General features: G+C 35.2%; 1 protein-coding gene across 1 annotated transcript in view; it reads left to right on the plus strand.

Annotated features, from left to right (window-relative positions):
* The first annotated feature begins 125 nt into the window (after positions 1-125).
* Positions 126-23,619, plus strand: part of LOC120771789 (PDZ domain-containing protein GIPC3) — a 34,968-nt gene continuing 11,474 nt past the window's right edge. Inside the window, exon 1 of the mRNA XM_040099984.1 lies at positions 126-1,110. The gene's annotated coding sequence lies outside the window, so the exon portion shown is untranslated. The remainder of the gene's footprint in view (positions 1,111-23,619) is intronic.

A 23,619-nucleotide genomic window follows, 5' to 3' on the forward strand; every position in this document is an offset into this window, starting at 1 on the left:
CAATGTGGCAAGGCAGTTGATACTCAGCTGTTTGTAACAATTGTATAAACAAATCTAACTATTTCATTCGCACAATTTTTCCCAATCATTTTGACATTTCCTTTCGGCGAATTTCCGTATCAGCGGCTCCAATGAGAGAACGTATGTGCTCCAATACTCCATCCAACAACAATGCGTTGCACTTTCACAAAAACAAAACAAAACGACTGTGATAAACTGTGATAAAAGTTCAGCAAAAAACGTGTAAGCAAATAAAAGTCTGTGAAAAGTGGTGGCAAACTGGATACGTCAATTTATTTAGTTGCTTTCAGAGCGAAGTTGGAGCGAGTCGAGCGAAAGTTTAACTGGTCCGTGGGCGCATTTTCATTTCTGTATCAAATTTTGCAGTGCTTTTCAAGTGTTCATTATAGAGTGTGTCTGTGTGGTTTATGTTTTTTTCACAAGTTATGTGAAAAAAAAATTTACAGAAATAAATTAAGTGAATTTAACTAATATAAAAATATCTGACTGAAAAGTTACGGTACGGAGCTGTTGGGGAAAAAAGTCGAAGCATTGCATAAAAATACTCCATAGGTAATAAAGTGTACAAAGTGCATGATTGTGTTGAAGAAAACCTGTCGTCCAGCCGATTGTATTCTATCCAGACTCTGCAGCTGGAATTGTGCATCTAATTATTGGTATATGTACATATATGCATACATACTTTTTTTATGTGTACATAATAAAGGTTGAATTCATATGTACTGCACGTATTCGAAGTGCCGTTTGTTCGTAATACCCCACAACGTGTTTGAGCGTGTATTGCTGCTGATGCACATAAAATCCGCTAATCGCCTGCAAACCGGCAGACATATTTGATACATACGCACATACATACGTATACGTACTTACATATTGCATACGCGCAAAAGCTTGTACAGATTATAAACGGCAAGTGCATAAATTTGTGGTAAATTCATATAGTGAATCTCAAAAATACGCAAAACGCACTATTACTGATAGTTTAAAGCATTGTTTGTTCAAGTGCGAAACTAAAACGATTTACATTTATTACGTTTCCAATTGGACTGAAATCAGCTTGGATTTTTGAGCTTTTCAACTTGACCTGCGGTAAGTCAACTTTTCATTACCTACGCCATCTTCCGTAGTTTATCATTTTGTATATACATACATATGTGTGTTGGCATTTCCTTTTCCTGATTGGCTTTCTCTTGCACAAACAAAGCACATTTCTCTCACTATATTGTAAAAACAATGATGTACATACATTCCTTTGTAGTATATTTCTAATAATTACCATTCAGTGAAAATATTCATAAGTAATTAAGTTTTATTTTAGCTGGGAAAGAAACTAATCTTGCATTTAATCAATAGAATTACACATACATACATACATACATATATAGATAATTGACGAGTTGCAGGGAAATCCTATTGATATACTAAACATTTATTTAATAATATCCTTTATACGACATAAAGCATATCTCTATTTTCTTTTATTCCGGTCTATAGATATACATACATACATATGTATGTATGTATGATTTGTCAGCTTTTTGTTGAAATTTCTGCAACATTCAAGAAATACATGTACGTATAAAGCTATTGGTGATTGTGTAACGCCCGGCAACAGTAGTATCTAAGAACATACGAATTATCAACACGTTGTGACCGTAAGGGATGTTTCCTTTGATGACAGTCAAGGGTGTTCTTACATACATTTCTACATATTGGGTGCCTCACCCGTGTCCTTGCAACTTTTTGCAAATTTTTGGTGTTATTCTATAAGTAGTAAGACATTGCTTTCGTTATTTATTCCTAGCTAGCAGTTGTTAGATGCAGTTCAATGCGTCAGTCATTTTTATTGTTTAAAAGAGCACGAGTTTATTCTTTGTCTTTCCACATTGATTTTTCCTAAAAATGGCAAAGTTTTCGCATTACCTCTTCCCGTTGTAGTTCAAGGCATGACTCACTGTTCGCAGAAGTATCGACCGCGGTGGTCAGCTGTGTATAAAACTATGTTTGTACATATGTATGTATGTATATGGCATTGCCGGTTCAGTGATTATGTTTCAAAAAGAAAAAAAGTAGCTTTAATTCCATTTTAGGGATAATTGGGGAATTTCAATATTTTGGTAAGATGGTTTTTTTTCTAGATATGAATGAAAAATGTACACATACACATATTTGTCATTGTAGGTAAGCATTTTCTACAGTTTTTTTTTGGGTGGGTCAATAATTATGTAGCACATACATAATACATATGTATGTATGTATGTGTATCTAAATTATGAGAATAAACATCAGCTGGACGAAAACTTCTAATTGAGACTAATTTTTCATACTTGGGCTAAAAGCAGTGAAGGATGCCTTCAGGCATTGAGCTTCGGTTTTTTAATTACGGAGTGTGTTGATATCAGTCAATGTGAAAATTATGTTTTTTAAGTTTATGGTTAATATAATTTATCAAATTTATTTAATTTTTTTTTTATAAATCTTGTCACAAATGATTGTCATATGTTTACAACAATTAAATACCGTTATAAATAAAAATTTTATTAAAAAAAAAATAGTTTTAATATTATGAATACTCTTTTGCTAAAAATGTTGTTGTTGATATTTTGTTGGTTTTGTTGCGGAAGGCGGAAAACATTCCCAAAGTAATTTGAAGGCATGCTGCCATTCCGCTTACGTAGAACCGACGGTCGCGGGAATGATTGATATTTTTTCCTCTTGTTTTGGTTGCTTTTTCGGTTATAAATACTCAATTTCGACCTTTCTTTAATAAGTTTGGAATATGAAACAATACGAATGATAAACGGAAAGCTATTATAGTACATAATGAGTAGTATTGGAAAGATAAATGAGTAATATTGGAACGTATTTAAAGCAAAAGTGGTCTTTTCATATCAAGTTTCTATCAAAATTCAGAAAAAATCCAAATTCCATAACTCGAAGTTCTCCATAATTCGTAGGTAGTTAGGAGTGCAGCCCTCTTGTACTCTTGAACTGGCAATAGAAGTTAAATTTCATACACATTTCCTTCTATAACTGTAAGTCTTTCTAACTCAAAGTTTTTTTGTGGATTATGGTGATTCAAGTTAGAAAAGTTCAACTGTATACTCGTATGTATGTGTAACTACTTACCTACCCTTCTACATAGGTATATAGGCACATTCTATAATATTTTTTGCTGAATTACAATACCTGGAGAGAAAGGCGTTAACTACTTTGCAAAATATACAACTAATAAGCATATATTTTCATAATTTCTACATGAGCTTATACACATACATACATACATACGTATGTACACATGTAGATATAAACTCCACCTAACGGGAACAGCCTCTAATCTCTATAAACTGCCGTAAAATCTGAATACGCAGAAAATTATTGTATCTTACACACTTTCTTGCACGCTAACCGAAAGTGCTAACAGTGGTGGATACTCAATTAACTAGAATTTGTACAATACATTTTGTTTTCTGTATGTGATACTTCCATCAAACAATAAAAACCGACAGAGCACAAATAGATTTGCCGCTACTTTTTCTTTTCGCTAAAACACACACAAAAAAACCGACATGAAAACAAAGTGGTAGCTTTTACCGCCTCTTGTGTCCAACTCTTTGTCTATTTTTCTGCTTTTCATATAAAATTTATCGCTTGCACGTGTTAAAATATACATAAGTATGTACATACATTTGTAGATATAAATTTTCAGCCACTGCCTGAATGAAAGATACTCAACAACAACAATAAAATATACACACATGTACATATGTATGTGAATGTGTGTATATACGTTTTTTTTTTAGTCAACTACAACCTGCGCTCACAATAATTGGGCCATAGACGCACGCTGTCAATGCTTAATATCTTTCTAAACCGAAATAGCCCTCATGTAAATGCGAGATATTACCACGAATTTCAACCTAATTTTAACACGGACGGACGGGCGGACGTTGTGACTGAAAGTGAGCTGAACACTGTTAGTAATTAGTATACCTTTGCACAGTAGCTCCAAAAAATAATCGAAACAGATTTACTGAATGTATTTTTCGGCTATATTTATGCTAATAATGTCATTCCAATTAGAAAGCCATCCAGTTGAACCATAATAATATCCCAGTTGAAAAATAATAGTACGAGTATCTTTGACAAGGGAGGAAGTAAAGCCAGGGAAGTAACTTCAGGTATATAAGGTTCTTTAAACTCTCTCCTTTAAACTCTCTCATACTATCTAGCTGGTAAAATTTAATGTCTCTGATGTCTTTAGTTATTGATTTATCGTACCGTTATATGGAGATTGTTTTCATGCTGTCGGTAGAAGCTCCTATAATATTTGCGTTAGACGAATTTGGTTGCTGCAGCTTTAGTAGTTTAGAAGATATGCACGTTAAACTTAGTAGAAGTCGGGCCACGCCCACTTTCTTAAAATGTTTTTTCCCACAGATGCCACGCAATATTTCCAATTTGTTGACTAATGTAAAGAGTCATTATGAAAATTGCCTATATTATTTTCTTTAATTACGCTCAGAATATTCTTTGTCAAAAAGGGGGTTTGAACTTGATCCCCTGAATTTACTCTCAGTTTCCTTATAGATATTGTTTCCGAAAAGTTTTATTGGAAAATAAGCATTATTTCACCTACAAAATTAATTCTCCTGACTTCCTTGTGAATTTTTGTAGTGAAATGTAGGTCTTTCGGTGCCGGAGCTTATTTTTTTTTATCAAATTTTGATATACTTTTTAGAACCGAGCTAACAGCGAATATGGAGAATCCAACATTTACGATGTTAATAATGTTACATAGGAAATTTCAGCGGAATTAAATATGTAGATCGTTAAACTCACCACTTCCGTTTGGACATAGTTTTAATCCACTTGCAAGTAAAAAAAAAACGTGTTTTTCGAGATTTTTTTTGGAAAAGGCAATTTATTTAATATTTAAATTAAAAAACATGTACATTTATAGAATTTAATGTATGTATGTATTTTAATAATCGGTTATTTGTTTTTAAAAATTTTGGATTCGCTTGTTCCTGTAACCGATCTCCAGAAGGGCCTCCGAAAAAAGGTGTTTGGCAGTGAGAAAGATTTTTTACTTCAAATAAGCTGAAACCCCAAAATCAAAAACAGTTTATTAGAGTTGCATAGAGGTAATGAACCAACAATTAGTCAACATTTTTAATTGTGACGAACGATCCCAGCGTTTCAGAGGTATTGTCCTCACTGACTCTGAAAACAGAAGAATGCTTTTAAAGTTTCAAACTTATTTTCGAATGCCTTACAAATACGCTCATATTTTCGAAACTGTTTGGCGCATTAACTTCAAAATCCGGAAAACGAACTTCAATGTAATATAATAATGTAAAGCCCATCCGATTATTTTTTTGAGCAACTGTATGTGTGTAAATATGTACATACGTACCATACTATTGTGCATTTGGTGTTACGAAATTCCAATTTTTTCTTTCTTTCAAATTGTTTCATGGCGTTTGGCGTGCGTTTTCTAGAGTAAGTGCGAATGTTAATGCTAATACATAATTTTCAAGTACATTAAAAAGGCAACGCGGCGTGAAGTCGAGGGAGTTTATTGTTTTTGTTAAATTTTCGTTTTTTTTCCAACACGAATTATTAATTTATTCACCCAAATTTTTTCAACATTAAATCGTTAAAACTATTAAACTCTATGAAAAAATATGCTTGGACAGTTATTGTTGTTATTGTATTTGGTAGCATGAAATTCGAGACAAAAGTACATATGTATATACAATATTCTTATTTATGGTAGATATAGTAATCTGCTGCTTTATTTTTCAGTGTTTCCACATCTAAACATATTACTTTTAAAATAAGCACAATAATAAAAGGTGATCCATTTCAAGGTTCCCTACTTTTTTTTTGAAGAAAAAGCACAGAAACTTCAAATTTAATGAAAAATGTTTATTATCAAATTATCAAAGAACATTCTTTGACATTTGTTTTTTGAAGATTATCTCTTTCAACTGGCGAATGACACGGCTGATGTTTTGCTCCAAAGCCTGAATATTGACCAAGTCTTGCCATAATGCAATGCCAAACAACAATGAACAAAAGTAGCATGACAGCTTGACACGACTCACGCGAGATCTGTCAAAAACACGGTATAGAAAAAAGTACCTCACTGTAGAGGTTAGTACAACTAAAGAACAATAGCGATGACAATAATAAAAATTATATTTTATACTATTCTAGTCTTAAATAGTCGCAAGCTGTTGAAATTAAAAAAGCATTTGAATTTTTTTTCGTCGTCCGAATTTTTTTCCACCTTTAGTTTATTTTGTTAGAATACAAATGCTTGGCATCCCTAAATCATATTAATTCTGCGGCTCATATTTTTATGACCACATAGTATGTATGTAAATACAGTACATACATTTACAAATGCAATATATTTAAATTCATACATACACAGTTATTTATAAATATATGAGCGCATACATACATACATACATATATGGGCTTTAAGCGCCTCATATTACCACTTGTGACATCAATTCTGCTTTCCACTCCATATTCTGTACAAGTGTTTGCCAACATACATATATATTTTTTGCCGGACTTAACGGAAGTCATACAATTATTTTAATGCTACCTAGCGTGACACCAACTCACACAGCTGACAAGTGACCACGACAGAGTGGCATTAACAGCTCCAGCCTGAAATATAGAAATTATGTTGCATTTTAAATGCCTCCAACCTGCATTCTATATAGAAAAAAGCGCATAAATGTATGTAAGTGAGTCTACAATAGCACAGTAGCGTGCAAAATAAATGCAACGTGTAACTGTGATTGCTTAGTATTGTTATAACTGGGGAAGAAATGTAGAAAATGTTTGAAAAATACATGTCACGAAATTCCACAACAATTCAAAGGTAATTTAAAACGAGTTCTAATAGTAGCAGGAAAATACGGACATGTCTTTGGCTTGACTGCAAGTAATACATTTTTATGCTTGTTTTATAGTACTACCCTGAACTAAAAAGTAAAAGTTTGTTGAAATTTCATATGAATGTTTTCAAGTTCCTGGTCTCAAAGATCTCGCTGGAAAGAGATTTCACTAGGCGACGAATTAATTCAGTATGCAACGGTAGATTATCGTGGTGCAAAAACCAAGAGTTGTCGGCTCATAATTCCGGCCTTTTTTTACGAATAGCTTCGCGCAAACAACGAATAACACTCAAATAATATTCCTTGTTGACGGTTTGGCTGGTCGGAAGGAATTCGGAGTGCACCACAACTTGATAATCGATTAAACTGTCAACAAAACCTTGAACCTTGATTTTTGACTTTGACGTGGTTTTTTCGGCTTTGGCTCTCCATTGCCACGATATTCGACCGATTGATCGTATGTTTCCGGGTCGTAAACATAAATCCAAGACACATTACCAGTAATAAGACTCTTCATGACATCCTGGTAGTCGGAAAACATGGTTTCCCAGACGTTAACGTAGCGATGTTTCCGAAAAAATTTAGTGATTTTTTAACCAATCGTGCTTTCACTTTCCTTACGCCCAAATGATCTTTCAAAATGATGTTTACTGATTCTCCCAATATTCCAACGATACCAGTAAAATCTGTGACTGTTATTCGTCGATTCTCAAGCACCAATTTCTTTATTTTATTGACTGATTATCAACAAGTTTTGATGGACGTCCTAGACAAGGTTCGTCGTCAACGCGTTCTCGACCCTCTTTGAATAATTTGTACCAATCAAAAACAGTTGCTCGTGACAAACAATTACCATCGAAGGCCTTTTCCAACATTGTGAACCTTTCCGTACACAAAATTTAATTTTACTTCTTTGTTGAATAATTTCACTCATCGTAAAAATCGCCGAATGCACTTTACTTCAGAAAGACGAGGGTATACTAAACACCAATGATTATTTTGCTGTGATATTTGGCACAGATGTCACTGACAGTTATAGCAACCTAGAAAAAAATATTTCGACAAACGGGTTTTCGCGCGAAATTTTAAAGTCTTACTATTTTTGACCACATTAGTATGCGCAAACAAAAAAAAAAACGATTTTCGGAAATTCACAAGTGGTCTCACTTAAAATAAACACTGAACGATCAAAATCAAGTCTTTGTGTAGAATCATTTTTTATTTAATGAGATATCTTCACGAAATTTGCCATGGATTATTGTTCAAGGCAACGATACTATTTTCCAAGACCTCATTTGCTTACCAATTAACCGATCAAACTCAAGTTCTTGTATGGAAGCTTTTTTATTTTTGTTTTCTTTTTGTTGTTATCAGTTTTTTTGCACGCAACTGTATATGTATCGCTAAGCTTATATGCAATATACCTGTATATTTATAAAATAAAATGCAACGTCATGCATTTTAAAATAGGGGCATGTTAGCATACATACAAACATAACCGTTTATTATTTGATTAAAAAAACGCCAATTTCAGCTGGCTGTTTATTTTTATTTTTTTATTTTTTGGCTTGAAGCATATGAAAGATATCGAAGAAAAGTCAAACTTTATGAAAATATGTTGATAAAAAGTTAAATCCACAATAAGCTCTTTTAATTGGGTTAAAATTCTACACACATATGTACATATGTACATACATACGTATGTACATACCGGTATGATTTTCATTTCCACTTTTTCTCATCAATGCTCACATAAACGGATTTTACCTTAATAATTCGTTAATTGGCATTTATGAAAAATTCTCCACTGCATTTTTCTATTCCTCTTTCAATGCTATTATGCTTTATATGCACTTCTTTATTGGCTTATCGCTCATTAGACGCTGCGAAGTGTTTTGTTGCAATAATAAATAACCAGTTTTTTCGTACCAAATTTCGCTTTTGTTTTTACCAGTTATAGTGATTTCTTTTCAAACACCATTTACAGGGTGTTTCGTCACGTGCGTCCCCACGCCCGCTTGTCTATTAAATGTCATTCGCCGTGATGCACAAATCTCATTACACACACGCACACCCATTCATGCACACACACACACACACACACACACATCTAAGGCCATTCGCTCACGTTAGGTTCGTTGAACGAAAACGTGAAATCCACACAGCGGCTACATCGGCATCTGCATCAGCGCTCGCACCAGTTCCACGGCACGGCAAACATGCCGTGTTTGCGCAGCAAGAATGTGTTGTTGTCATCTATGTTGTGGTCGGTGGCGTCGCCCGCCACCAACGTCGCAAACGCCCATCTAAGCGCACACTGTCCGCTTTTTCACTTTGATGTTGTGTTTTTGTTTTCATTGTTGTTGTTGTTGTTGTATTGAAATCACGTTTCGCCATTGCGAATCATTTACCGCGTCATGTAAAAGCTGCTCGTCGAACCATCAGCCTATCCAATTATTGTTGTTACATACACTGTATGTAGGTATGCATCTTGTTGCACGCCGTCCAACCATGCGACCAGCCCGCTTGACGATCTGTTGTAATCATAAATAAATGCGAGTATCAGCAATTGTTGTTAGTGCCGCTGCTTGTTATTTGCGAAAATGTGAGGCTGCTTGCTTTGAATATCACTTTGAATCGGTACTTCTTGCTCATTTTCCAATATATAGTACATATTTGCATACATACATAAATGTGTATTCATATACATACATATGTATTTATGCATTTATTATACACTAGCAACAAGTTGCACGTTGAGTATAATAGTTTTATGCACTTAAAAATTGTTAATAAAAGCTTAACAATAGAAATACATACATACATACATATGTATGTATATCTAATGTCATACTGATGGCAAAAGATAGTAAGACTTTTTAATTTCAATTTCACGCGCAAGCCCATTCGTTCGTTCGGGTCGAGAACGCGTTGACGACGAACCACATCCAGGCCGGTCATCAGCATCAACTGATGCTCAACACGTCAATGAAATAAAGGAATTCGTACTTGAGAATAGACGATTAACAGTCAGAAATCTTACTAGCTTCGTAGGAATATCCGAAGGATCAGTGAAAGTGATTTTGAAAGATCATTCGGGCCCAAGAAAAGTGAAAGTACGATTGGTCCCAAAATAACTAAATTTTTTCGCAAACTGAGTCGTGTTAACGACTGTGAAACAATGCTTTCCGACGTATTAAACGTTATACAACGTATTATTACTGGCGATGGATCTTGGATCTATGCTTACGACCCGTAGACAGAGCGGAAGCCGAAGCCGCAAAAACCAAGCCAAAGCAAGTCAAAAATCAAGGCTCTGTTGACAGTTTTCTTCGATTATCGAGATGTGGAGCACTCCGAATTCCTCCGACCAAAACAAACTGTCAACAAGGAATATTATTGAAGCTTTCGTAAAGAGAGGCCTCAGTTTTAGGGTGACAAGTCTTAGTTTTTACATCACGATAATGCAGCGTCGCATACTGCACTGATTCTTCGTGAATTTTTGCTAAATTTTTAACGAATATCGTGCCGCAACCACAGTATTCCCCTGATTTAGCTCCGCGTGACTTCTGGCTATTCAGCAAACTCAAACGACCGCCAGGGGAAATCTTTTTGAGTATATTGAACGTACAGGGTTTCTTCGAAAAGTAATAGGATTGCGTCGATTTAAAAAACAATTCTTTAAAAACTTAGGCTCTTTCTGCTTCGATGCATTGCTGCCAGCGCGATTTCCAAGCATTAAAGCTTCACGGAAGGCATTTTCCGGAATAGCCTTGAGAGACGAGATGCATGCTGCTTGGATCCCATCGGTCATCTCAAAATGCTTGCCTTTCATCGGCCTTTTCAGGCAAGGAAGCGTTGGGATACCGGCCTTTGTTAGGTAGCTGTTCACAGGAAAGGCGGTGTGAGCCAGGGCGTTGTAGTGGTGCAACTTCCAATTGGCTGCGATGTCTGGTCGTACCCGATTGACCTTTCGTTTGCGTCTCTTGAGGACTTCCACGTAAAACTTGGCGTTGACGGTTTGTGCAGAAAGAAAAAAAATCAACGTAGACTATGCCTTTGATGTCAAAAAAGGCAATGAGCATCGTTTTCACTTTGAATTTTCGCATTCTTCCCTTTTTTGGACGAGAAGACGCCGGCGTGTGCCACTCGGAAGATTGCCTCTTTGTCTCGAGATCATACTCAAAGATCCATGACTCATCACCTGTGATTACGTTATTAAAAAATTGGTTTCACACAGAATTTAATCGCGTACGCCTGTTCTAACAAACGCTGCATTTTCGCCGAAAATGTTTGTCCTGACTCTCCAGGTGCACGGAGACAATTGACCGTTCGTTAGCTAGGAACGCCCTCTACCGAGTCCAATCGGTGCGCGCATTCGGAAAAAATTCAGTCTTATTACTTTCCGGACGAAACCTGTATTTCCTCATGGCCGTTTGTTTGTCCGCCCGCCTTTAAATAAGGAACCAGTTTTTAAGATATCCTCCGATACCGGATCTATAAGAATTAAGTGTTGAAAACTTTTTATTTTGACAAGATGTCGCCACCAAATTTGGCAAGGCTACATTCTCTTTACAAATTTCGCAGATCGGACTACTAAAGCATATACTTAGTTGCCACATAAACTGACCGATCGAAACCTCATGTTCAGACCGTCCGAACTTAGCCTCACCTTAGTTGTTTTACGTTTTCTTTTTCCCATATGAGTCAATTTCACTACGTGTGGACCACTACATAAATGTGTGTAATATGTGTTTGTGCAACAATGTATGGATAACCAATATTATTTGTTGATTTTGTCTTCGCTGCAGCGTCTTTGTGATTTGCCTTGTTCACCAAAGGCTTTTACCTGCAGTGATGACTAATAAGCTGCGCGAAAAATAACTGTAGCTTAACAAAGGCATCACATGGTGCCCATAAGATCACTTGAAAGTTGGTAAATGGAAAAGTTATGTGCGAACGTGCCTGTTGTTGACTTCTGCAGATTTAAGTTATACCTGCTTTTAATCGTTTCTTTAAAGTGGCCAAACAAGAATTTATTAACTAACAATAATTAAGCATACACATACCATGTACATAGCATATTCAGGTTAATATTTTGAGTTGTTAAATGCTCGCTTACGGGCGTGACTGGCGCACAGTTAATGGAAAGCTAGAAACCCAACTGCAATCCGAAATCGTTTTTGTTTTGTTTTTATTTCGTTTAAGCGCGAGCAGTTTGTTTTTTAGGCTATTCACTTTCTTTGTTTCGAAAGGTCGAAGAATTTTCACAGCTGAGGAAAAAAAAATTTGAACAAAAGCCTGCATCGATGCCGGACTTTTCCTTGTGATGGACATATTTGACCAATTCCTATCCTCAGTATTCGCTAAGACTCATATGCTTCTGTTTATTATACTCTCGCAACAATGTTGCTAAGGAGAGTATTATAGTTTTGTTCACATAACGGTTGTTTGTAAGTCCTAAAACTAAAAGAGTCAGATATAGGGTTATATATACCAAAGTGATCAGGGCGACGAGTAGAGTCGAAATCCGGATGTCTGTCTGTCCGTCCGTCTGTCCGTCCGTCTGTCCGTCCGTCCGTCCGTCTGTCCGTCCGTCCGTGCAAGCTGTAACTTGAGTAAAAATTGAGATATCATGATGAAACTTGGTACACGTATTCCTTGGCTCCATAAGAAGGTTAAGTTCGAAGATGGGCAAAATCGGCCAACTGCCACGCCCACAAAATGGCGGAAACCGAAAACCTATAAAGTGTCATAACTAAGCCATAAATAAAGATATTAAAGTGAAATTTGGCACAAAAGATCGCATTAGGGAGGGGCATATGTGGACGTAATATTTTTGGAAAAGTGGGCGTGGCCCCGCCCCCTACTAAGTTTTTTGTACGTATCTCGGAAACTACTATAGCTATGCCAACCAAACTCTACAGAGTCGTTTTCTTCAGGCATTTCCATATACAGTTCAAAAATGGAAGAAATCGAATATTAACCACGCCCACCTCCCATACAAAGGTTATGTTGAAAATCACTAAAAGTGCGTTAACCGACTAACAAAAATCGTCAGAAACACTCAATTTTACGGAAGAAATTGCAGAAGGAAGCTGCACCCAGACTATTTTGAAAAATTGAAAATGGGCGTGGCCTCGCCCACTTATGGACCAAAAACCATATCTCAGGAACTACTAGACCGATTTCAATGAAATTCGGTATATAATATTTTCTTAACACCCTGATGACATGTACGAAATATAGGTGAAATCGGTTCACAACCACGCCTTCTTCCAATATAACGCTATTTTGAATTCCGTCTGATGCCTTCTCTGTATAATATATACATTAGGAACCAATGATGATAGCGGAATAAAACTTTACACAAATACGGTATTTGAAAAATATGTAAATAACGGATAATGAAATCTCGATTATCACTTTATCATGCGAGAGTATAAAATGTTCGGTGACACCCGAACTTAGCCCTTCCTTACTTGTTTTTTTATTAACTTGCATAATTACTCTATCCAATTCAAATCTTCCAATGAGGTGGTTATTGTCTTCAAAAGGCGTTCGAAGCTGTGTTATAAAGTTAAGCTTCCCATAGGATTGATAAAAAAATATCGCGAAAACTACAAAACGTTTAAATTAGCATTCTAATTTAGAGTTATAAATTTCAGCTAGTTTTTGTAGTCTCTTAAAAAAGGCATTCAATCTTTCTTCCATCCCTTTTTTATTAGTTATTTACTAACAGCGTCTTCTTTATCTTTAGACTTCGCTTACGCGGTTATTGCCGAGTTTACAAAAGTTCATACTTTTCGCTGTTTGGTGCCAATCGATGATTCTAAGTGTAGCCAGGTCTTCTCCACCAGGTCTTTTCAACAAGGAGGTCTTCCTATTCCTCTGCTTCTCCCGGCGGGTACTATCTTCCAAATTAAACGGGAGTTTTGAATCTAACACTCTCTGGTGGCGCAATCTATACATATGTCGACTGGTGCGTTAAAATCTGCTATCTTTATCGATTGTCCAGTGAGAATTTTATGACATTTCATAGATTGGAAGTGAAGTTATTGCGTTTTAAGTGTCAGTATGTTTGTGTTATCGGAGCGAAAATGAGCTTCGAACAAAGAGCCAACATTAAATTTTATTTTAAAATTGGTAAACCTTTTACCAAAACGTTTCAATTGATGAAGCAAGTTTATGGCGATGATTGCCTATCCCGTAGCAGAGTGCACGAGTGGTCTCAACGTTTTCAAAGTGGTCGTGAGGTCATAAATGACGATCAACATGTGGGCCAATCAAAATCCTTGATCACCGGAAATTCCATCGAAGCTGTGCGTGAATTCAACAAAAATCAGCCACAATCATCATTGAAATTCATGGAAATGGAATTGAACATCTCCAAAACATCGATTTATCGAATTTTGACCGAAGATTTGGGCTTACGAAAGGTGTGTGCACGGTTTGTTCCGCACAAATTGACTGACGACCAAAAATTGCTTAGAGTCCAACATTCGAAGGACGATTATTTGACCAAATCTCACATTTTAACCATTAACCACTCCCGTGCGACTTCTTCCTTTTCGGAAAAATGCATTTGCCCATGAAAGGAAAGCGTTATGCAAACTGGCGGCCATACCGGCCAACGAGCTAAAACACTCGTTCGACATGCTTTTTGACCGTGCAAAAAGCTGTATTGAAACAGAAGGAGACTATTTTGAATAAAATAAATTGATTTTGCCGAAAAAACCATTTGTTCTGTTTTTTTTTTAAGTCCTGTTTACTTTGGAACGCACCTTGTACGCCGAATACTCTCAGAGCTGGTGTGTTTTCATCTATTCGGACGACATGACCTAGCCAGTGTAGCCGCAGTCTCTTAATTCGCTGAACTATGTCAATGTCGTCGTGTATCTCGTATAACTCATCGTTCCATTGACTTCGGTATTCGCCGTTGTCAATACGCAAAGGACCACAAATCTTCCGCAGAACCTTTTTCTTGAAAATTCATCGACTCATCATCCATGCCTCTGCACCTTATAACAGGACGGGAATGATGAGTGACTCGTAGTATTTGGTCTTTATTCGTAGAGAGAGAACTTTATTTCTCAATTGCCTACTCAGTCCGTAGTATCATCTGTTGACAAGAGTTATTCTGCGTTGAATTTCTAGGCTGACATTGTTGTTGGTATTAATGCTGGTTGAATAAAGAAATACATTATTTTTGACTGTTTCGAATTTATAAAAAATAGTAAGAAAATTGGAGATATGGCTACTTGGGGGCATAGCCAACTCTATAAAGACTCGTAAAAACCGTAAATCGGTCGAGATGAAACTGAGAAATCGATAATATCGTTTTGAAAAAAACATGTTTGAAGAAAAATGTGACAAAAGTTTCAAGTTAAAACTAAACCGGCTAAGTTACAACGACACTAAAACTGCTATAACTTTGAAAATGATTTGAATTTTGAAAAATCTTTTATGGAGATATTTTTGAATATCTGAATTGTCAAAAAAGAAACATTTTAGATATTTTAAACCCACATCTCGTTACATACCTAAAATTTTAAACAAAATACGCTGAGTCTAACCAAAAAAGATGTTGAAATCCTCTACCATCTCTCTGATGACAACACGGCGAGTTCCAAGCATTGTTTCTTTAAATTTTTCGATATTGTCGCCATCAAAAGAGGAGAATGGTTTTAGATGGCTTCACGACCTATACTTAACGCTTTGTAGCACTCAAATATCTGATCTGAGTAAACTCTAGGAAACACTTTTTCAATATTTTCAAGGGTTTCGTAGCCGTGATTCCATTGAAAACACATAATTTCAAGCCAGCTTGTACGATTTTTTATGGTAAAAATCGCCAGACAAACTTTTCGCGTCAAACTTCACACCAACATAAAAAAGTTGTACCAATCTAAGCATATTTTTGTATCGATTCGGTTGCGCACGCAGTTTAAATTCGCCAGTACGTTTCAAATTTGATCAGATACCAGATCTATTTAATTATAACAAATATTAGAAAATGGCAAATCGAATAAACAAGTAGTACAAAACTGGAATAATCACATAGAGGAAGAGATAAGGTTACTTTCACACCAGATTTCTGACAAGACAGTATAGCGATTCAATTAGCATAAAAATGCAAATCGAAGACGACTGACATTATTCAAATTGAAATAATTTATCATGCACTGACTATTATATAATTTTTCGCCGAACTTATTTTATTAGTAATATTTAACCAAACTACGGAATATTCACACATGTATACATAATTATGTGTACATATACATACATATATGTATGTAAAAATGTTTGTATATTTTCTCTGTGGTCACCCATTCCAGCAAAGTCTCACACTTTATGGTCTGATCAGATGATAATATCGCTCGTCATTGTGGTTTGCAAAGTCATAACAGCTGATATGCGATATCGAAAGACATAAATTCAGACGAATAAACATAAATACATAAGTATGTATGGCAAACCGCTATAGTGGTAATATACGCACATATCTGTATATACTTACATATATAGTTTCCATGTAAGGCAACTACATACATACATACATATGTGCTTATGTGATTATATACATATTGTGGAGCCGGCATCATACGATCGACCACACAAATGCAACAAAATGATCAACAAATGCGAAAGCTTATTCGTTTCTAGTATTTTATGTATTTGTGAGAGAGCTTTTATTAATGTATAATATAAACAAATCCACAATTTAATCTACTCAAACAAAGTTTAAACTATTTCAATATTTATTTTGTTAAAGCTTTTATGCTCTTTACAAAATTACAAGAGCGCAAAAAGCTTTGGATGAACTCTTTACTTTTTACTTGTATGTGATTAAGGTACAAAGAGTAATGGATGGTCTAAGAGAATTTTCAACACAATAAATAAAAAAACGTGAAATAAACAAGTTAATGTATAGATGTACATATGTATGTACGTATTGTATATAAGCCAAACCATTTCTGCCTGTGATAATTACGGCCAGGTACTAATGCTAGTTGGAATATAGTTTTATTGCCCGAAAACACTATTTTTACCTACTTATTTTTTCGATTTTGAATATGACTAGTACTGAAAATTTGAAAAAGTGACATGACTCAACGTGCTCCCATTTAATATTTGCTATTTATAGTTTTGCCAACATTGTACTTGTAGACATTAGGCGATAATATGGGATAGTTTCAATAGCTTTTTGAAAACTGTTTACCTAAAATGTGTTTGAGTAAAATTAAAAAAAAAATTTAGCGTAGTATATGAGACGTGATTTTTCGAAAAAAAAACATCCAGAACTATTCCCTTCGCACATCAGTCGAGCATTCTATTTGACCTAAAACATATTAGACTCAAGTCTTTTCCATCTTTTTTTACCACAAGAAAGCTAAAAACTATTTAAAGTAACAAGAAATGGGTTTCTTAGTTTTATGTTTAGCATCGAAAAGGATTTTATGTTTGATATAATTAAAAATAGTAGCCATGTCCGATTCGACCTTTCTTTACTCCCAATGTTTGAGCTCTGCTCTAATATAAACAAAATGTGATAGTAACCACAAAGTCTTCCAATTGAATTCGATATAATATAGTTTATGATTACCCCTTTAAATTTGTATAACTGCTTATGACTCTACAGCTCTCCAGCGAATCGAACAAACTATACCACTTCCTCAAACAAACGAGCAGCACTTGTGATGCAACCCTGCGCTAACATAATTTCTGACGCATGAGTAATTGTGTTATGATTCTTTCTTAGTGAAAAAACACCTTTTGCGCTTTAAAAAACGTTTCTGTAGCCATTTATTTTGGTCTTCTTCAATGTTACCATAATTGATTTTAAGTCTTAAGTTTTAAAAATACAAGGAATGAAGACAAAATTTATTTTTATTTGTTAATTGAATCATACACAATATTAAAAGTTAGCTAAAATATGCAAAACAAAACTTAGCAGCATTGAAGATAGAAGTTATAACACTTTAATGAGGTATCCGCATACTCTCTTGCAAGAATTCAACTCGATAACATTGTCGTTGCTTTTTCGATACGAAGGCAAAGAAATTATTAACCGAAGACTGTTTATATCTACTTGATTATGCCATTTTGACCGACTTATGCCAGTTGTTTGTCCTATTCTTCAAGCTCTAGCGAAAGTAAGCCAGCTTCTGTTTGATTATGCCAGTTTATTTACTTTATACCAGTTGTTTTTATGGATTTGTCATTAAATTGGTATAAAATTAAATTTATATAACCTTGTATAACCATATATTTTATTTATTATGCCATTTTACCGATTTATACCAGTTGTTTATTCGATTCTCCTGCCTTTGGCGCATATAAACCAGCTTTAATTTGATTATGCCAGTTTATTTACTTTATACCAGTTGTTTTTATGGATGTGTCATTAAATTGGTATAAAATTAAATTTCTATAACTTTGTATAACCATATATTTAATTTATTATGCAATTTTTACCGATTTATACCAGTTGTTTATTCGATTTTCCAGCTTTTGCCGCATTAAAACTAGCTTCAATTTGATTATGCCAGTTTGTTTACTTTATACCAGTTGTTTTTATGGATGTGTCATTAAATTGGTATAAAATTAAATTCTATAACCTTGTATAACCATATATTTAATTTATTATGCAATTTTTACCGATTTATACCAGTTGTTTATTCGATTCTCCAGTCTTTGGCGCATATAAACCAGCTTTAATTTGATTATGCCAGTTTATTTACTTAATACAAGTTGTTTTTATGGATGTGTCATTAAATTGGTATAAAACTAGTTCTATAACCTTGTATAACCATATATTTAATTTATTATGCAATTTTTACCGATTTATACCAGTTGTTTATTCGATTCTCCAGCTTTTGCCGCATTAAAACCAGCTTCAATTTGATTATGCCAGTTTGTTTACTTTATACCAGTTATTTGTTATGGGTGTGCCATTAAATTGGTATAACATTTAACAGTTATAACTCTTTATAGCCTTATATTTACTTGATTATGCCATTTTTGGCGATTTATACCAGTTGTTTTTTCTATTCTCTCGCCTCTATATCAGTTTATTTAATTTATACCAGTCTGTTGTATTCGGTACTCTCCAAGTTTTAGCGCTTCGAAAACAGTTATTACGATATCAATAATTGTACCATTTTAGCTCACACTTTGTTTTGCTAATATTTTGATTACTTTGCGCGTTTCATAAACAAAGCAATAAAAGCCTCCTTGCTCTCTGGCCCACAACGAAGCACAAACAGTAAATAACTTTAAAGCCACAACCAATTCGATAGTTTTGTTTTGCTCCAACGATAAAAAAGTATCAACAACAATAACACCCATAAACACTACTGAGAAACAAAAACAAAAAAGCTTGTTTTGCAATGTTGTAACTTTAGAATATTTGTATTTGTTGTGCTTTTTTGTCAGCTGTCCGGCGACGCAGTTGCAATTACAAATGCACTTTAAGTATTTTATACATACATACATACTACATAGATAAATTTGTATGAGTGTACACGCTTGTAATTTAATGATAAAATGCAATTAAGGCGAGATGTTTTTGTTTACGACAAACTATTCAATAGCAAAACAAGAGCCTCACCATTGATAAAAACAAAACAATGCAAACTGATAAGGTGGGACTTCGATCGCGTGAAATTTTTTGTTACATAACCGGAAAGGATTGGTGTAAAGCGTGTGTTTAGTTTATAATAAAAACATGTTCACTCTTTAATATCTGTAGCTCAGAGATGTTAAATAAAAATCGATGAAAAATATCGAATTTAGCTAAATTGATCTCGTAAAATCGATTAAATTTCTTCTCATAAAAACGAAAATAGTTTCACTGAGTTAAAGGGTGATCCATTTCGGGGTTCCGTACTTTTTTTTTTTTAAGAAAAAACACAAACTTCAAATTTAATAAAGAATGTGTATTATCATTCGAAAGAACATTATTTTGCATTAGAAGATTATCTCTTTCAAATGTAGGCTGCGGCTACGTCTCAGATGGTCCATCCGTTGAGTCCAATTTTCGATGGTTCGTTCGAGCATTTCGACATGTAACTGGCAATGACACGATGTTTTGCTCCAAGGCCTGAATCGAAGCGGAATTCTCCGCATAGACTTTAGACTTTACATATCCCCACAGGAAGAAGTCAAACGGTGTGATATCACACGATCTTGGTGGCCAATCGACCTGCTCGAAACGTGAAATTATCTGCTCACCGAATATTCTTTCAATAAATCCATTGATTGATACGATGTGTGGGAAGTGGCGCTGTCTAGTTGAAACCAAATATCGCCGGGATCGCGGGCTTCAATTTCAGGTAGCAAATAGTCGGTTGTCATGTCGTGATAACGGTCGCCATTTATGGTTACCTTCTCATCGGGATCATTTTTGAGCAGGTGTGGACCAATTATTCCACCGGCTCTCTTCAAGTTGCTCTTTGTCCCCAATGCAGCAATTCTGCTTGTTTACATACTCATTGAGCCAGAAATGGATCTCATCGCCGAACAAAATTTTCCTCGAAAACGTCGAATCTTCTTGGAAGCTTTCAAGGGCCCATAGAGCGAGGCGATGTCGCTGGGGTAAATCGAATGGATTCAGTTCTTACAGAAGCAGTATTTTGTACGCTTTCAATTTAAGATCTCGACGTAAAATGCGTCAAGTCGTTCCATACGTCAGTCCGAGTCCACGCTGTCAGCTACGGTTACTATATTTTCTTCACTGCTGGCCGTGGTCCATTCGGTCGAATATTATCCAACAATGAATGCTGGTTCTCAAGATGGGCGGTGATGTCGATTAAGATGATTTTGATTAATTCCATTTTTAATGATCCTCAAATTTGGTAACAAATGATAAATGAATAAATTTTTAATAACTGAGCGCATTGTGATCGGGTATAAATGCATTTGTACGTGTTGGATAATGAATTGTTCATACTATAGAAGTGTCTACGACGTGTATTGCAAGCAAAAACAAAAACAGTAGTGACAACGGTCAGAACGAATCTGGCAACGATTACACACATATTTACGTATATGCAATCTTAATTGTTTATGCTAAAGTACTGTATATACTTAATTCCTATGGCAAATTTTGTTTACGACTTAAGCGTATTGTTAATTATGCAATATAAGCACAACTACATACATACAGACATATAACTACGTACTTTAGTATATTTAAAATTAATAGAACATAAAAGCTACACGGAAAAGAAATTTTTATAATATAATCATTTGTTTTTTTTTACTTATTGATTTTTTTATATTTTTTTTCTTAGTACACCAAGCTTTTAGGACTTTCAGAGTTTAAAGTAGTCACTCAAAATCTAAAAGTTTCGTTAATTCTTATAAAGTGTTTGATTTGTTTGCGCTAGCCTTAAAAGCTGTCTTCGATTCGCCAAATTTCGGAGAGTAACGAGTTGAACAAACTATAAAAGGTCAATTAAAAAGTCCTCGGCCTACATTTTTATAGCAAAATTCATTTCTTCTTATTCGACCTAATGCTCTGCAAGGGGTGGTACATTGATTATACTTAGCAACCTTCTAATCTTTCGATATGAATTTTGTAGTACGATTTGTTCTTTGCTTCAAAATAGGCCACAGTTTCGACGATCGAAGCTCAATTTGTAGATTTTTGCAATCGTTTTCACTGACTTGTGTTACGCATTGTCTTGGTGGAACAGCACTTTTCTTTCAATGCGGTCTTATTGCAGCGATTTCGTCCTTCAAATGATTTATTAAAGTTATGTAATAGTCGCTGTTAATGGTTTTTCTTTTTTCAATGTAGTCAATAAAAATTATTCGGCGATCATCTCTTAATTCGACGAAAATTTCTTCCCAGCGAGCTTTCTTTTGAGGTCTGAAAACAGGGAATAGTCGCTGATGGCCAGATCTGGTAATTACGATGGATGCGAAAGCAATTCGAAGACCAATTCATAAATTTTTGCAATCGTATCCACTGACTTGTAACACGGTGCATTGTCTTGATGAAAAAGCATTTTCTTTTTCTTCAAATGCGGCTTTTTCGGCGATTTGGTTCTTCAAACGGTCAAATAACACTTTGTAATAGACGCTTTTGATCGTCCTTCCTTCTTTAAGGTAGTCAATAAAAATTGTTCCATGCGCATCCCAAAATACAGACGCCTTAATCTTGCCAGCCGACTTTTGGGTTTTCCCACGTGTTTGAGCGGGTTCATCCTGTGCAATTCACTCGGATGACTGTCGATTGGACTTGGGAGTGAAATGATGAAGTCATGATTCATCCTTTGCACTTCGCAAGCTTTCTCATACTCAAATATTTATGAATTATATGATGTACACGGTCAGTTGTCAGTATCTTTAGAGTGTCTGCTATCTCGAACAATCGTAAAGGTCATTCAAAATTATTTTGCAAACTTTTTCGTTAATAATAACCTCTTTCGGGTATCACTGCGTTCACCGTCTTCGGTGCTCATTTCACTACGTCTAAATACGTCTTTGCATACCAATCGTTGATGGCTGATTTTCCGGGGGCAAACCTTGCTAGCTTGAAGATAAAGGTCGATCTTGTACGATTTCAACTCGAGCAATAACAATATAAGCTCTTATACTATAATTTGTGTGACAATGATGATTTGATGGTGAATCGATGACAGCAATAAAATTGAACAAAAACTGGTATAAATCACTTATAATAGTATAATCAAAACGTGATAATACCACTTTAATAAGGTATGATACTCGCTCTCTATCTCTCTTCGTTACAAAAGAGTTATTCGCTGCCGTCACATATAATTCTTTTTTTCCATTACAGCAGCGCTCCAACGTAACGAGTATTGAGTTGGTGAATTGAAGACGATGTTCAAATTTTATCGATATATTTTGAAATGATTTGAGTAAAACCCATAAAAAATGAGTTTTGATTTATAATATATTCACAAAAGTTTAAGTTTTTTTTTTAATTTTTAACTTTCAAATCATTGTAATATTTTTCTGAGTGTACGAACTCGCTCATATGTTCATAATGCTGCTGTGTCGTACAGCGTCAGCCGGCTGCTGACCACCGGTGAGCCCCTCAGTCAATGCCCCGCTGCTCGCAGCCAAAGTCAGTGGCGTCAACAACATAGACGGCGAAACCAAAACCAGACGCTGACGGGCCCCCATTGTTTGTAGCCAATAGCGGCGTACAACGCGGAAACGGCAAAGCGAAATATACACAGATATATGTACATACATATGTACACATTTATACATAAGTAAATAAATTCTTGAGCCACATACATACACACATGCATTAGTGGGAAGTACATATGTATGTATGTATGTGCCAATGCGAGATTATTGACTTGTTTTGATCGCATTAGCAAGGCTTTGTAAACAATATTTTACTCTAGCACCCACACGCAGCCACTTCAACCCATTGCAAGTTGTTTACATTTTCGATTTGGCCTAGCAAACGAATGCGTACCAGGGGAGTTCAATAAAGTTATATTTTTATACAGTCATACATACATAATGTAGCATATAGTTTGTTCATATACATATTTATTCATAAATTAGTGATTTTTGTGAATTATAATTAGTTAAAACAAAGATCGGTAGTCTAATTGATCGACCCTCGTAGGCGCGTGCTTTATGCGTACGCCATGGAAGTCACGTTTCTTAAAACAAAGTA

This window comes from Bactrocera tryoni, chromosome 3, assembly GCF_016617805.1.
Source record: "Bactrocera tryoni isolate S06 chromosome 3, CSIRO_BtryS06_freeze2, whole genome shotgun sequence".
NCBI classification, from domain to species: domain Eukaryota; kingdom Metazoa; phylum Arthropoda; class Insecta; order Diptera; family Tephritidae; genus Bactrocera; species Bactrocera tryoni.